Raw genomic sequence first — 16,647 nt, forward strand, 5'->3', positions numbered from 1 at the left:
ACACACCGTCCCCTGCCAGCCAGGCCTTGCCGTGCTGCCCCCGGGGAGGTGGTGGGAGAGTCTGAGGCCTGGGCTGCACCGTATCCTGCGTGAGGCCACCTGGGAGGCCCCGTGGGCTGGGGCGTGGGCCTCTTCCGAGCTCTCCTTCCCTGACTCTTCAGGGTGGAACGAGGTCGCTTCCCGGTGTCCTGGATCCCCTGCAGACAGGGGTCAAGCCCAGGCTGGGCCCCTGTTGACGAGGCAGGCGCGACCCCAGCCAAAGCTTGTTCCGGCTCCATCTGAGCCTGGCCTGGTTTGCTTCCAGGTTTTGTTCTTTTTAAAACTGGTTCACTCAGTGGGTATTTAAGACAAAAACCACAGACCTCGGTCTGATTTGAGGGGAAAAAATAGTATTGGGGGCTGGGAATCCGACAGATCTAGGTTGAATCCCAGCTCTGCCACTTACCAGCTGTGTGGTTGTGTAGCGGGGGCAAGAACGGCTTCCACCCCACGGGTTTGTTGTGAGAAGAAATGGGATGAATTATGGATTACGCAATAAATGGCAGTTACCTTTCCTTATTTCTGAGCAGAGTATGGCCGCAGCCGGTCTGTCTTCCATCCCCAGGGCCTACCACAGTACTGTGCACGCCCTAAGTGCCCAGTGTGTCTTAAATGAAGGTGAATTTCTCAAAGTCCTTGCAAGTCTTCTCAGCTCATTTCTAACCTCTGTCCACACGTCGATTCACGTCTTTCATCAGGTCTGGAAAATTCTTCAGGGACTGCCTGCCCCCTTCTCGCTGTGCTGTCTTCTCGGTGCTCTGAGCAGACATTGTGGTACCGTCCTAGTCCGCCCTCTGCGTCTTGTTTCCCCTCCTTTCTCTCCCAGCCCCCACCTCTCTCTGTTATGTTCTGGATGATTTCTTCAGATTCCAGTTCACATTTTCCTCTGCATCCGAGGTTAACTTGCTGTTTAACCTTTCTAAGAGGTTTAAACGTCCAATTAATTTTTTTTTTAATTTCTGGATATGTGACCTGGTTCTCTTTCAAATCTGCTTGTTCTCTTTGGAGACGCTTGCTCCTTATTCATGGTTTCAGCTTCCCTTATTACTTCTCTAAACATACCATGTGTATTTATTTTGTATGGCCAGTCCGGACATATAAATTCTGAGACATACATCTGCGGTCTTTGGGGACCGATTCTGTTGTTTGCTGTCTCTCCTGCCTTGCTTGGGCGACGTATCTTAAATGCTTTGAATTTTTAAAAACTGTCTGTGGGAATTCACTGAGGACCAGGTTGAGGGTGTTTTCTTCCAGGAAAATTTGATTTTGCTCCCGTTGAGCACCTGCGAGCACCATGGACTTAACTTTGTATTTTTTATACTTTTAATAATTGAGCTGCTTCCTTTAAAAAATAATAAAGTCCACAAGGCATCAGAGGGAAGCACAGTTGTAACCGCTGCCATCACTGATCAGCAGTGAAACTTTTTATACAAATGGGACATGCAGGGTTGTTTATCTGGACACAATATTTTTGAGATCCATCCACATTTCTGTATGTAGTAATAATTTGTGGCGTATTTCATTGGATAAATAACCACAACTCATTCACCCAGTTTCCTATTACGGACATTTGGATTGTTTTCAGTTTGGTGCTGGTATATGAATGAAGCTGCTATAAACATCGTTGTCTATTGCTTTTGGTGAAGACAAGCACTTATTTTCACTGGGTGAATACCCAGGAGTGAAATTATTGGGCAATTCGGTACACAGATGTTTGGCTTTCCTAGGTTCTGGCAAACAGTTTTCCAGAACGTTCGTGCCAATTTCCTCTCCCACGGGCCATGTGTGAGAGTTCCAAGTGCTCTACGCCCTCACCGGCACTTGGCTCTGCGGTCCTTAATTTTTGCTACTGCAGGAGGGATGTGGTGCTGTTGCCCTGTGGCTTTAATCTGCTTCCCCCCCCCCATGACTAACACATGGAACACCTTTTATGATTATTTAAAGGTTATTTTGATACCTATGTGGTGTGTGTGCAAATCCGTGACCCCCGCCCCCACTTTTGGATTTAGTATTAACTGGAATTCATCGGAAAAGCCAAGTGGCAGGCATTCCACCCACGTAACTCCGCCAGCAGAGTGATGCGCCGTTAAACAGGCTCCCGGAAATAAAAAACCCAAACCCAAACCCTGATTTGCAGTGTATTCTGACTTCGTGAAACCCCTCCCACCATGGCCAATCTCAAGCTACCGATTGAATGGGTCACAAAATTCCTGCGCATTTAGCAAACGGCTCACATGAGCCAGGACGGACCATCTCTGTGACACCGCCAAGGAGTGAAAGCACCAAACGGCGAACAGCGACACCGCCCAGCTGCGCCTCCGCTGACGCCAGCTGGTGACTCTGCTGCGCACCATGGGATCGCTCACCGGGACGGTGCAAACCAGACGCCTGTCAGTGGGGTCGGGTTTGTGCCCACAGTGAGACAACCACCAATCATCAGTAAAAGAAGAACTTTCAGTTTACACAGTGCACGTGGAAGATCACGGACCGTACCTGCCTTTCATCCCCCCGATTGCAGATTTGCGGATGCTGTTGGGGCGTTTCAGGAAATCCTCTTGAGCTTGTGTGCAAAGCAGCAAAGCATGATTCTGAGCTAACTGACCTCCACGGTCCCGGAAGTCTACAGCTAAAAATTCAAGAAACATTCCACTCCCCGTGCACCTTGCTGTATTTCTGTTTCAGCATTGCTGTGGGGTAGAGCCTTTCCAACATGGCTTCTGGAGTTAGTGGCCCCAGAGTGCACTCGATGGCTCTTCCCACGGAAGGTTCTGGAGTCAGGCCGCCCACATTCGAATCTCGGATCTCGGCTCCACCCTGTTATTTCCCCTTTGATTTTGGGCAAGTCACATGAAGTCCCTCTGTGCCTCAGTTTCCCCATCTGATCATGAAAGCTGAGGTTAAGAAACGTGAAGTTACTGGAGACCGTCTCTGAGCTGCCTGCTGGGAGCTTCCTCACACCTGAGACCCTGAATCTCATGGGCGTCTCAGTCAGAGTCGGCGGGTGCAGGGCAGGCGGTTGTGGAGGCAACACAGGGCCTGACCTCGCCTGCAGTTGGGGAGGGGGTGTGTCTCCCATCTTTTTGCTTTGATAGCTCCCGCCCACAGAGGCCAGTTAGGGCAGGCGTTTGGGCAGTGGCCCTGAGGCCCGAGGCCAGTCCCCTCCCTCCGGAAATCCTGCCCCTCCCAGGCCTTCCCCAGACATGACAAAAGTGTGAAATCCACCACTGGCAGATATCTTGGACATGATTTCTTGTCTTTTTTTTTTCCTCTGGAGCCGACGGAAGCACCACAATATAGGCCGGTCTCCTGTCTCACAAGGGCAGTGGCGGCTGCAACGGAGCCCGTGTCCTGTGCTGCCCAGTCAGGGGACTTCCCTGTCCCAGGGTGGAGGTGGGTGGCTTAGCCCTTGAGGTCGGAGCACAGCCAGTGGCCCCTCCTTCAGGCCCCCATCATCCGACCCCTCGGTGAGTGTATTTCGCGGTGGGTTGGCTGCCCTTTGCTTACAGATTTCTAGTGGTGCTTGGTCCCAAGCGTTCTTAGGTGGATGCGGGTGTGGAAAACCAGCCTTCTCCCAGGTGCACTGGTCTTTGTCCTCTGGTAAAGGGAGAGATCGGTTTTAACGAAGTCTAGTTTATCACTGTTATCATTAGTCTCTCTTGTGTCTCCTAAGAAATCCTTGAAAATGAAGATATGTATCCATGTTTTCTTCTAGAACCTTTATTGCTTTCATTTTTGTGTTTGATGCTAGGAAGGTAAGGGCATCTCATTTTGACAGCAACTTTGAGGGAAAAGACCACCTCCCCTGGTGGGCCTGCAGGGGCGCCTCGCCAGCCCGGTGATGGCCTGAATGGGAGTCCGCGTTCGGCCCTCCTTCCGCACTCCAGAGCTGTTTGTCTGTCTTTGTCCCGACACCACTCTGCCTTAACTACTACGGCTTATTTTTCTTAATGAACCTTTTTATTCTGAGACGAGTTTGAACTCACATTGAGCTGTAAGGAATGATGCAGAGAGACCCTGTGCGCTCCTCAGCCAGTCTCTCCCGACGGTGCCTCTTGCAGAACTACAACATCACAACCAGGTCATTGACATCAATGTGACCTGCTGACCTTACTCAGATGTCCCCAGTTTTACTTGTACTCTTTGGGCGTTGTGTGTGCAGCTCTATACAAGTTCATCACACACGTAGGTTCCTGTGTCGCCGTCATAGTCCAAATACTTCCATCACCTCAAGAAACCCCTGAGTGCCCTTCGTTAGCCACGCCCCCTTTCTCCCACCACAGGGACCAAGCCTAGTCTGCGACACTCTCTCACCTGTCCCCTCTCCTACAGGTTTGTCACTTCAAACATCTCTACACATGGAATCACACACTATGCAACTTTCAGAATTGGCTTCTTTCACATACCTGATCTCCACCACTACAAGTCACCCAAGCTGTTACGCATATCAATAGTTTGTTTCATCTTACTGTCTCATAGGATCCCATGTGTGGAGGTACCAGTTTGTTAGTTTTTGGTTAATATTAGTACAGTCATTGTGAACACTCGTGTACAGGATTCATGCAAACATAAGTTTCTATTTCTCTTATGCATATGCCCAGGAGTGCAGTTTCTGGCTGTATGGTAATTGTATTATATACATATATATTTCACACACACACACACATATATATATATGATGTGTATATATAATTTATGTATATATGTGTGCGCATATATATATATATATACACTTCATTTTTTTATAGAAGTTTTAAGTTCACAGCAAAATGGAGAAGTTAGACATCTCCCACATACTCCCTGCCCCCACCCAGTCTTGTGCAAACTCCCCCGTTACCAACACCGCCCCCCAGAGGGACGTTTGTTACAGTCTCTGACTCTGCAGTGACACATCACCATCACCCGGAGTGCACAGTTTACGTTAGGGTTCACACTGGTGTTGCACGTTCTGTGGGCTTGGACATTTATAATGACATGTACACACCACTGCAGTATCACGCGAGGGTGCAGTTTCACTGCCCTGAAACTCCTCTGGCCTCTGCCTATTTATCCCTCTGTCCCCTCACTTCTGGTGACCACTCATTCTTTTCCTGTACCCAGAGTTTTACTTTTTCCAGAATGTCCTACAGTCGGAATAGCACAGTATGAAAGCCTTTCACATTGGCTTCTTTCCCTTCCTAATGTTCATTTAAGACTCCTCCATGTCTTTTCAGGACTGGATGAACCACAGTTTATTTATCCATGCACCTACTGAAGGACGAAATTCAGCTGCTGCCAAGTTTGGCAATTATGAATAAAGCTGCTATAAACACTCGTGTGCAGGTTTCTGTGTGGACCTAAGTTTTCAGCTCATTTGGGTAAATGCCAAGGAGCATAATTGCTGGATCATGTGGTAGGAGTATGTTTAGTGAGAAATCATCTTCCAGAGTGGTTGTAGTGTTCTGCATTGCCGCTAGCAATGAAATGAGAGTTCCTATGGCTGCACACCCGGGAGTATTTAATGTTTTGGATTTTGGCCATTCTAATAGATATGTGGTGGTAACTCATTGTTGCTTTAATTAGGAGTTCCCTGATGACGTGTGATGTCGAACATCTTTTCAGAGGCTTGCTTGCCATCTGTACATCTTCACTGAGGTGTCTGTTTGGGTCTTTGGCCCATTTTTTTAAATTGTGTTGGTTTTTTTTTTTACTGTTCAGTTCTAAGAGTTCCTTGCATTTTTTGGATAACAGTCCTTCATCAGACATGTCTTTTGCAGGTATTTCCCCCTCGTCCCTCCGTCCATGGCTTGTCTTCTCATTCTCTTGACATTGTCTTTTGCAGAGCAAAAGTTTTTCATTTTAATGAAGTCCAGCTTATCAACTATTCCTTTCATAGATCGTGCCTCTGTGTTGTATTTATAAAGTTGTTATCATATGCAAGGTTGTCTAGGTTTTTCTTACGTTGTCTTCTAGATATTTTATAAGTTTGCATTTTACATTTGGGTCGATGATCCATTTTAAGTTAACTCTTATCAAAGGTGTAAGTTCTGTGTCTAGTTTCTTTCTTTTTTCTTTTTTTTTTTTTGCATATAAATGTCCAGTTGGTCCAGCACCATTTGTTGAAAAGACTGCCTTTGCTCCATTGTGTTGCCTTTGCTCTTTTGTCAGAGATCAGGTGACTACATTAATGCAAGTCTGTTTCTGGGCTCTCAGTTCTGTTCCATGGGTCTAATACTTTACCAACACCACACTGTCTTGCACTCTCTCACTTTATAATAAGTCTTGAGGTTGTTCTTCCCCTTCGATATCGTGTTGGCTGTTCTGGGCCTTTTTCCTCTCCATAGAAACCACAGAAGCAGCTGGTTAATAGCCACAGAATAACTTGCTGGGGTGTTAATGGGGATGGCATTGAACCTATAGATCAAGTTGGGAAGAACTGACATCTTAGCAATATGGAGTCTTGTTATCTGTGAATGTAGAATATTGCTCCATTAATTTAGTTCTTTGATTTCTTTTCATCAAAGTTTTACAGTTTTCTTCATATAGATCTTGTACATGTTTTGTTAGATTTATAGCTATGTATTTCATTATGGGGGGAGCCAATATAAATGATACTATGTTTTTTAATTTCATATTCCACTTGTTTATTGCTGGTATATAGGAAAGCAATTAACTTTTATATATTAACCACATATCCCACAAGCTTACCATAATCACTTATTAGTTCCAGAAGGTCATGTTCAATTTTAGAAAGAAAACTGTCATCGAGCTGTTTTCCACAGGGAGGGGCTGTGCCATCGCGTTTCTACCACCACCACGTCAGCGTCCCGCGTCCCTGCCAGTTTTGATGCCATCACTGCTTTGACTTCAGTGGTCCTGATGGGCGTGCACTCACACTTCACTCTGGTTTTAGCGTGCACTTTGCTCCTGGCTAGTGGTGTGTGGTGTCTTCCATGTGTTTGTTCGCCACCCACACGTCCCCTTCGGTAAAATGTCCATTGTCCGTTTTCTAGTTGGATTGTTTTTCACTGTTGAGTTGGGGAGGTCTTTCATATAGTAGATAACAATCCTTTTTTACAAACATTTTCTCTAAATGACAGTTTTCAGTATACTCTGAAATCCAGTAATGTCAGTCCAACAGCTTTATTCTTCATCAATATAGTCTCTATAATTTAAAAAAAAATTTTATAGGGATGTCATTGGTTAATAAAATTATATAGGTTTCAAGAGTACAGTTATATAATACATCATCTGCATACTGTATTTTGTGTTCACCCGAAGTTAAGTCTCCTTCTGTCTCCATTTACCCCCTGCTTACCCTCTTCTCCCTGCCCCCATCCCCCTCTCCCTCTGGTAATCAGCACACTGTTGTCTATGTCTATGAGTCTGGTTTTTTTTGGAGGGGGGTTGCGATTTTAATGGTCTGTTTTATACACGAGTACATGGAAGCTCAGAGAGGTTAAGCAACCTTGCCAAAGTCACACAGCGAGTAAGTAGTGGATCTGGGGTTCTAGTGCATATCTGTGAGACAGGAGAGCCGGGGCTTGTGGACATGCAGGAGCTGTTAAGTGATGCTTAAGGAAGGTAGTTGGTTAGGGCTTGACCCATTGTGTTAACCAGAGGGAAGCTATTCATGCTGATCTAGGCCAAACCCACGTCTTTTTATGAAATTCAAAGTGAATAATCCATGGTACCTTTCAGCCAGCCTCTGGATTGATCTCAATTCTGCCACAAATGGCCAGTCCTCTGGGCTTTACACTCTGTGGAGAGAAGCTCAAAGCCGTCTCCCTCCAGGAAGAGAAAGCTCTGGATGGAGACCCTTTTCCTTCCTCATCATAACTGGCCCGAGTGGCCCTGGGGGTTTAGCCTATTTCATTCTTCTTCAAAAAATTAAATCGCCTGTCTCATATGGGAATTTTTTGGATAAAGAGTTGGCTGTGATTGTGGAATTCATTTTTGTAAATTTTTTATTGAATTTATTGGGGTGACATTTGTTAATAAAATTATACAGGTTCAGGCACACAATTCTGTAATACATCATCTGTATGCTGTATTGTGTGTTCAGCACCCCATAGTCTCTAAATTGAAAGATGTCTGAACTTTCATTTTATTGGGTTGGCCAAAAGGTTCATTTGGTTTTTTCCCATAAGATGGCTCTTGTAGCACTTAGTTGTCTTTAACTTCACTCTAAACAATTTTGTTAGATTGGATTGTGACAGCCATCACATCAGCATAAATTTAAAAACAAAACTTATCAAAATTGGTGAATTTTTGTATAGCCATTTTAATATTGAAAATGTGCAACACTTTCAGCATATTACACTTTATTATTTCAAGAAAGTAAAAATACAACTGAAATGCAAACCAGATTTGTGCAGCATATGGAGAAGGTGCTGTGACTGATGAAATGTGTCAGAAGTGGTTTGTGAAGTTTTGTGCTGGTGATTTCTCACTGGACGATGCTCCACAGTCAGGTGGACCAGTGGAAGTCGACAGCGATCAAATCGAGATATTCATTGAGAGCAGTCAATGTTCTCCTACGAGGGAGATAGCTGACATACTCAAAATATCCAAATCAATAAAGGTATTAGTGAAAATGAAAAATGTGTCTTATTTTATGGAAAAAAGACTAAATGGACTTTTTGGCCAGTGCAGTAGAACGAGTTTATGAAAACCGGATCTGCAGATTAACTTGGGGGCTGACATCCTCCCCACAGGGAGCCTCTGATCCGCAAACAGAGCAGAGCTCTCATCTGTTCAGGTCTTTAATGTCTCTGCAGGGCTGTAATTTGCACTGTAGAAGTCGTGCACACCTTTCATTAGAGTTATCCCGCAGTATTTGATGGATTTGACGCTGTTGTAAATGGTGCTGTTTAAATTTTACTTTTAATTGTTTGTTGCTCATGTATGTAAATTCGATTGATTTTTGCCAATTGACTTAGGTTGCTGTGTCTTGAGGTGCTGCCCAGGTGATTTTCTTGCTCCTCTGGATGCTCTTTCTTTGAAAGACCGTGTCCGATCTGTGCCTCCGTCACCGTCTCCAGCCCCAGCTGCTCCGTTTATCACCCGCACTGTGGGCGGGTCTCTGGGGCATATCCAGCAAGTTATCTTCTGGACTTTAACATAATCCGGGACTTTATTCTGGGTCCACCACTCACTCCTTGTGTATCCTTGGATAAGTGCATTTACTTCTTTGGGCCTGTTTCACCTCTGAAAAGTGGGGCTGGGGTGTTAGGAGGATCGGCTGAAATGGGCCCTGGAGGAACTGGTAGTATGTGCAGGAAATAGGTGGGTCAGTGATGCCTTCGTTTCTGTCCTTCGGCTCTTCCCACTCCCCCACCTTCCTAAATATTTTGAGGGCGTAGACTTGTCTTAGTCCTGCCTCTTCCTGCCCCATGCCTGGCCCAGGACCTAACACACAATAGGTGCCTTCAGTGGTTTCTGAATCAAATCAGGTAAGGGAGAGTGATTTGGGGGATGGGAGTGGCCTGGGTATTTGGATGTGGGGCCAGGGTGGCTCATCACACCGCACAGGTTTTGCTTTTGAGTCCTACAGACCCAGGTTCAAGCCCTGGCTCTGCTCTGCTCTTGCTGTGAGATCTGGGGCATGTGAGGCAGGTCTCTAAACCTCAGCTCCTCATCCGAAAGGGGTGCTGGGTGATCTGCAGCTCAAAGGCATGTGACAAAAGTCTGGCCTGACACACAGTAGGTGCTCAGGAAATGGAATCCAACCTGTCCTCCTCCTTCCCTCCCTCCCTTCCTTCTTCTGTGTGAGAGATGTCTCCAAGGAAACGAGAGGAATTATTTTAAGAAAAGAGCCGAAGTCTTGGGTGGGAGCAGATGGTGGCTCAGGCATCTGGAGGCAGAGGCAGGTGGCTCTGGCCCATCAAGGAGACTATAGAACCCAAGCACGTCCCCACCCCAGAAAGTACCAGTGCAGGGCCTGGAGGTAAATCTGTATGGAGGGGCAGAGAAAAGGCATTTCTGACATCACGGAGCAGGACAGACCACTGGACCTGGCTGTGCATGGGACTCATTGGATGACCCTAGTAGAGTCCCAGCCCTTCGATCTGTTAGCTTACAGGCAGGTAGGAGGCCCTACTACAAAGGGCTAGAGAGGGAAAAGGTAGGACTTGGGGCAAGGGGCTGAGTTCCAGGCTTGGAATCATGTAAGTGAAGAGACCAGGGTGCTCCTGAGCCTGGCAGAAACTCATTCTTCACTCCCTCACCCACCCATTCATTCAGTTCATATCCACCGAGCACCTCCCTCTGCCAGGCAGTGAACACCCCACATTTCAAGTCCTTCTCATGTGATACTTTGTCCCCATTGCACAGATGAGAAAATGGAGGCTCTGAGAGGCTAAATGAGGTGCCCTCATTTTCCATAGGTGTCAGTCACGTTCAATTGAAAATCCTGACTCCTCAAAGGACATCAGGGTCATGATGACCCAGTCCTTGCTGACCTTTGTGGCCTCACCTTTGAACGCCTGAGGGTTCAGCCCCAGTGAGCTGTCCATGGTGTCTTCATGGTCCTGGCCTGCCTTTGTGTTCACTGTCCCCTCATGCTGGAATGTCCTTGCCATCCTTCCTTTGTTCACCAGGCTAAATCCTACACAATTCAGGCATCACCTCTTCCTGGAGGCCTTCCTGTATTTCCCCGACAGTGGGTCAGGGCCCCTCTGGGAATGCTGGACTTTCTTGGGTCTCCCCTGAAGATGTCAGCCTCCTGAGGCTAGAGATATCCCTCCTGCAACTTTTCATCCCCAGTGCCTGGCACAGGGCTTGGCCTAAGTGGTGTCGGTGAACAAATGAAGGAGATAAGGAACCCTCTGAGTTGTGCACTACTGGCTTTACTCATTTTGTTCTCTCAACCTTTTCCTCCGTGCTAGGGAAGACAGGAATTCAGGTGTGCAATTCACTTTGTGGTTTATAAAGAGTTTCCATGGTAGAAGTCACAGCCACCCCGCAAAAGTGGGTGCTCACGCTTGTGTCCCTTTTTCAGATGTGGAAACTGAGGCCCAATGAGGTCGGGTGGCTTACCCAGTGACAGCCAGTATGAACCCAGTCCTGCTTATTCTGTAGTCCACACTGTATAAGCAAAGCAAAATAAAGCAAAAGAATACACGAGGAGCCTTGGCTGGTGTGCCTCTGGATTAAGGACCAGCCTGCAAACCAAAGAGTTGCCACTTTGATTCCCAGTCAGGGCACGTGACTGGATTGCAGGCCAGGTCCCCAGTAGGGGGGGTGCGAGAGTCAACCACACATTGATGTTTCTCTCCCCCTCTCCTTCCCTTCCCCTTTCTCTGAAAATAAATAAATAAAAATCTTAAAAAAAAAAAAAGTACATGAGGGGATGGCTGGGGTGGGGGAAGTGGTAGGGGAGAAATGTAGACAACTGTACTTGAACAACAATAAATTTTTTAAAAAAGAATACACGAGCCCTAACTGGTGTAGCTCAGTGGATTGAGCGCAAACCTGCAAACCACACAATCACAGTTCGATTTCCAGTCAGGGCACATGCCTGGGTTGCAGGCCAGTTCCCAGCAGGGGACTCACGAGAGGCAACCATACATTGATATTTCTCCCCCTATCTCCTTCCCTTCCCCTCTAAAGATAAATAAATAAAATCTTTAAAAAAAAAGAATACATGAATACTCAGAAAAACTGGAAAATATGAGAATGAGAAAGAAGAAAGGGAGGAAGTCCCGCCCCCTGATCCCCCAGAATATATTTCATTGTCATCTGGGACTCTTCTGCTTATTTTGCTGAGCCTATGGGAGTGAGGAGGTGACCTGGTTAAGGTCACACAGACACCAGCAGCACAGTCAGGGTAAGAGCCCAGACTGTTGGATGCCGCAGTACGAGGTGAGTTCACTGTGACCCCGGGCCTCACAGAGCTATTTTCCGTCTTTTAGAAGGAGGTGGAAGCAAGCAGGTGTGTGTTCGGTTGGGTTCCCCAAAAGCAGTCCCTGAGACTGGGACTTGAGTGCAGGTAGTTTATCTGGCAGCTGACGCTAGGAAGCAGGAGGGAGGGGTCATGGGCTGCATGACAGGGGAGGAGAGAAAGTCAACAAAACGTGCATCCGTGAGTGACCACTGTAACTCCAGCCCGCTGGGGAGCTTCTGGGAAACAGTGAAGAAGATGCCTCAGAACCATCTCCCCAGGTCGAGGAGGCTGGGCGTTCACCCGCTGATTCCTGAGCCCCATGACCGAAGGTCGTACCCGAGGGTAACAGCTCTCCTGCATCCTCAGGCTGTCCTGTGCTGGGGCAGATGAAACCCCTGTGACTTCAAAAAGGGCAGAGAATGCCCCGAAGTAGAGAGGCCTGGCTCACACTTGCAGGAGACAGGCGCTCGGAGCTGTCCAGCCCTCCGGCGGCTGGAGCTGGAGCCCAGGGCGGGCACCAAGAGCAGTGGCTGTAGGCCATCGAGGCACTGTGTCCAACTACTTCATAAGCCTTTGGGCGTTTCTGGTTCACGATCCTGCATGGTGTACCTGGAAGTTACCAAGGGGGTGGATCTGATGTGTTCTCACATTAAAAAAAGGTAACTGTGTGAGGTCCTGGATACGTTAATAAACTTGACTGAGGTGATTATTCCACCATATATATATATATATATCAAAACACCAAACTGTGCACCTTAACATACACGATTTCAATTTGTCTATTACCCCTCAGTAAAGCTGAAGAAAAAAAGAAATGCTCAATAATACCGTGGGGGAACAGTGAAGTATTTTGGGGGTGAGTAACTGGGAATGGGCAGTAGGGCACAGAGGTGAGAGAAGGTTTCCCGGGAGTAGGTGACCTTTGAGGTAAATTTCGGAGTGGAGAAGAAGCGTGCCCGGAGAAGGGGCCCCACGGGCTGAGATGGGAAACGACTTATCTCCGGGAGAGACTGCAGAGCCCGGACCTGGGTAATGAATGGGATTAGAATCGAATTAGGAGAGGGTGCAAAGGCCAAATGATGAAGGGCTTCGAGTATCAGTCTGGGCAGTTTGACCTTTCTCCCCAGGTGCTAGGGAGCCAATGCAGGGCTCTGAGCAGGGGAGGCGCACACCTGTATTTAGAAAGATCTCTCTGAGCTGGTGTGGAGGATGGATTTGTAGGGGAGACTGGAGCAGGAGCTCTGCAATGCTGGCTGAGCCAGGACAGGGCAGAGTGACGGGGACGGGGGTCCAACCCCCTGCCTGTTTAGGAGAGAAAATCCTGGGAGAGGGAGGCTGACCCTCCCAGGCTGCGGGGGCCCTGGAAGCCTCCTCCCTCCCCACTTCCTCAGGGGCTGGCCCAGGCTGACCATATGCTCCACTGATCTGGGGCCAGGCACCCCCTGATTGAGTCTCTGTGGGTCTGGACATTGTCTGGTTTGGTCACAAGCCAAGTCTCATTACGAGCTAGATGTGGTCATTCCCTGGATCTGGTCATTATCAGAGTGTGTCATGACCGGGGGCTGGATGTTATCTGCTGCCTAGTGCGCTCTCTCCACTTGGTTTAAGCCATTCTGTCCCAGGGTCCTTCCTAAAGCCTGTGGTTCTGGCCTCAGCATGGTCCAAACTGGTGGGCGGTGGCAGGAGGTGGTAGAGAATCTGACACCCACGGCTTCCTCTCACTGGCCCCTGGGCTGGGCCAGGCAATCATCCCACAGTGCTGCCCCAGAGCCCCGTGACCACTTCATGTGACCCTGTGTATATGATATAAGACAATACAGTATAAAATATGGCATCATGTGTCCCCGTGTAAACCACTGCCCACCCCAGGAACTAGAACAGAACCAAAATTGAACACCCACCTTGGCGCTCCGGCCCATCCCATCCCCCAGCTCTCTGCTAAGTCACTGATACTTTGCATTTTTAATTTCTCCTTCCCTAAAAGAAAGTGTCTTTCTTTTTTGTTTTATTTCAAGTACAAAAGCCTGGACAATTTGCTTTTTACTTATTAATTTTATTTTGAAAGGTATACTGTAGATAGTCTTGTATTTCTTTTAACTCAGTGCTCCGTTGGTGAGAATCATCTGTGCTGTTGTGTGTAGTTGCGATCCCTTTGTTTTGAAGGCTGTGTGTGACTATCCCACGATGTAGTCGTTTATTCTCCCGTCAATAGATAATTGGATTATGTTCAGGTTTTCTGCTATTACAAACAATGCTGCTATGGATATTCTCACGCATTTCCCCTAAAGCTCTTCAAAATATGGTCCAGAGAACAGCCTTGGCATCATCTGAAAAGTTGTTAGAAATTCAGAATCCCAGGCCTTGCTCTAGACCCACCAAATTAGAATCTGCCTTTCGGCAAGGTCCCGGGGGGACCCCTCCACCCATTAAATGTCGGGCCACACTGGCCCAATGTACCCGTGCAGGAGTCTCTCCTGGGCACACGTCCCCAGGAGTGGGTTTGCTGGGTCACAGTATCCCGTACACTGTCCCCTCAGCAGTGTAGAAGGGGGGCAGGGACCTACATCTTCCTCACACTTGGTATTGTCAGACTTTCTCGTTTGTGCCAGTGGAGTGGGTGTGAATGGGTGTGAAGTGGCATTGCATCCGTTGTCCTGATCTACATTTCCATGATGACCACTGAGGTCGGGCACCACCTCCTGTGTTTACGGGCCACGTGTTCTCTTCTGTAAAAGGCCCTGTTAGAGGTCTTGTCTTTCTCTTGAGCTCACCCAACTCAACCCCTGCCTTTGTACTTGCTGTTCTCTCAGCCTGGAGTCTCTTCTCTTCTCAACCTTTTCTCTTCATTGCCTGGTATCACCTCCTCCAGGAAGCCCTCCCTGATTGCTGCTCAGGTTGGGAGCCTCTTCAGTCTCATAGGCAGGGAAATTTGGTGTCCCTGTCCTTTCATTTATCTCCCGGAGCCTTGTCCTCATGGAAAAGATTTCAAATCTGTCTGGTTTAGCCCCCACAGAGTTTTTCAATTTTTTTTTCAATTTAGTTGCCATAATTTAAAATTCCGGAGATTTTGCCTCTAAGAAACTGAATTATTGATTTCTCTTGGGAAAAAAAAAAGGATGTGCTCCCACTGGACCTTCTTTCCTACATGGTGACAGCTGGTGCTGAGTAGGGGCTGCCCCTGCCAGGCTGTATGTCACGGTCCCCATAGTTCCACACACACGCCTGCTCCGGCGATGTGCCCAGGCCTTGAGGGCACCCACGTCTGTGATCCTTGCCCAGGCATGCTGGTTGTTTGTCGCTCTAAATCCCTCCCATCTTGTCCCCCTTCCACATAGCTCTGTCCCTGCTCGGGCCATCAAACCTCTCATCCTGGCAGTCACACCAGCCTCCCCTGGCCTTCCTTCCTAGTGTTGCCCCTTCCAGTCCACTGACCATGTCGCAACCCTGCTCAGGGACCAGCGATGGCTCCCTAGTGCCTTTCCAGGAACCACCTGACTTTCTTTAACAAAAAAGTATTATTACATTATTGAGTATTTCATGTTCACACAAAAGTCTAGAGATCAGAATAACAAACACCCACGCACCCACCACTCAGCTTAAGAAATAAACCATTTCAAGCATATCTGAACCCCCTTTTACGTTCCCTTCCCTTTCTCCCTCCTGGGTCACTTCACTCTTGAATTCGCTATTTATCACTCCCATGCGTGTTTTTACACTTGTATTACATATGTATGTGTCCCTAAGCAATACACAGTATTGTGCTGCATGTTTTAAAACTTTATATATGTCTGAAATCAAACTGTTCTCCGTCTGTAACCTGGTGTTTTCATCCCGCAATAAAACTGTATTGAAGTGTAAAATTCCTATGAAGAGTACTTGGATCATAAGTGTGCAACCCTGAATTTCTGCAAGCTGAATTAGCAGTGCGTTTTTGAGATTTATCCCCATGGATGTGCATGCATGGCTTGAATTCAGCTATTGTGAGGATGGTGGTGTGGAGTGTTCCATGGCCTGAATTTTCCACTATGTATCCAGTCTCCAGATGATGCATAGGTGGTATTCAGTTTCTCACTATTACAAATTATGCTGCTAAGAGCATCCCTGTACATGCCTCCTGGGACCCTTGCGTGAGGTGTTCTCAAGGGCGAAGCCTGCTCTTTTTACCTGACCTTGTGTGCCAGGTCACCATCCAGCCCTCGGCTCTTGGTGGCTCCCGGCTCAGATGACATGGTCTTCTAACCTACTTCAGACAGCATATTCTTCTCCCTACTGAAACTCTGCCCAAACATACAGCCACCTCTTTGCCTGCCACATACTCTCCTTCCTCCCCCCAGAGGTCCGTGCCCACCTCTCCTTCCAGGCCCTGCTGAAGCTCCACCTGCTCCAGGGAATTCCCTTGGGAACATCGGTCTTTATGGGAACATCCACTGAGTGACATCTTCTCATCTTCTTCTCCCACAGCGGCCAGGGCCCACAAAGACAGACATAAACCTACACCAGACATTGGAAGTGACAGAGGGAGGCATGGATGGATTTAGGAAGTATGAGGAGCTGGGGTATGCCACCGATCGCCCTGGGCCTTGATGGATGAATAGGAGTTCGTCTGGTAGAGATGGGAGGGTGTCGCGGACGTGGGGAAAGGCAGAAGCCGCTGGAACAGACGTCTTTAGGATAAGGAATGTGGGCAGGGCGGGCAAGTGGTAGATGAGGCTGGTGGGAAAAGGGCTGTGAGGACACCTAAATGC

The sequence above is a fragment of the Artibeus jamaicensis genome, unplaced genomic scaffold (genome assembly GCF_021234435.1).
Source record: "Artibeus jamaicensis isolate MK-2021 breed Jamaican fruit bat unplaced genomic scaffold, CSHL_Jam_final contig_685, whole genome shotgun sequence".
Lineage (NCBI taxonomy): Eukaryota > Metazoa > Chordata > Mammalia > Chiroptera > Phyllostomidae > Artibeus > Artibeus jamaicensis.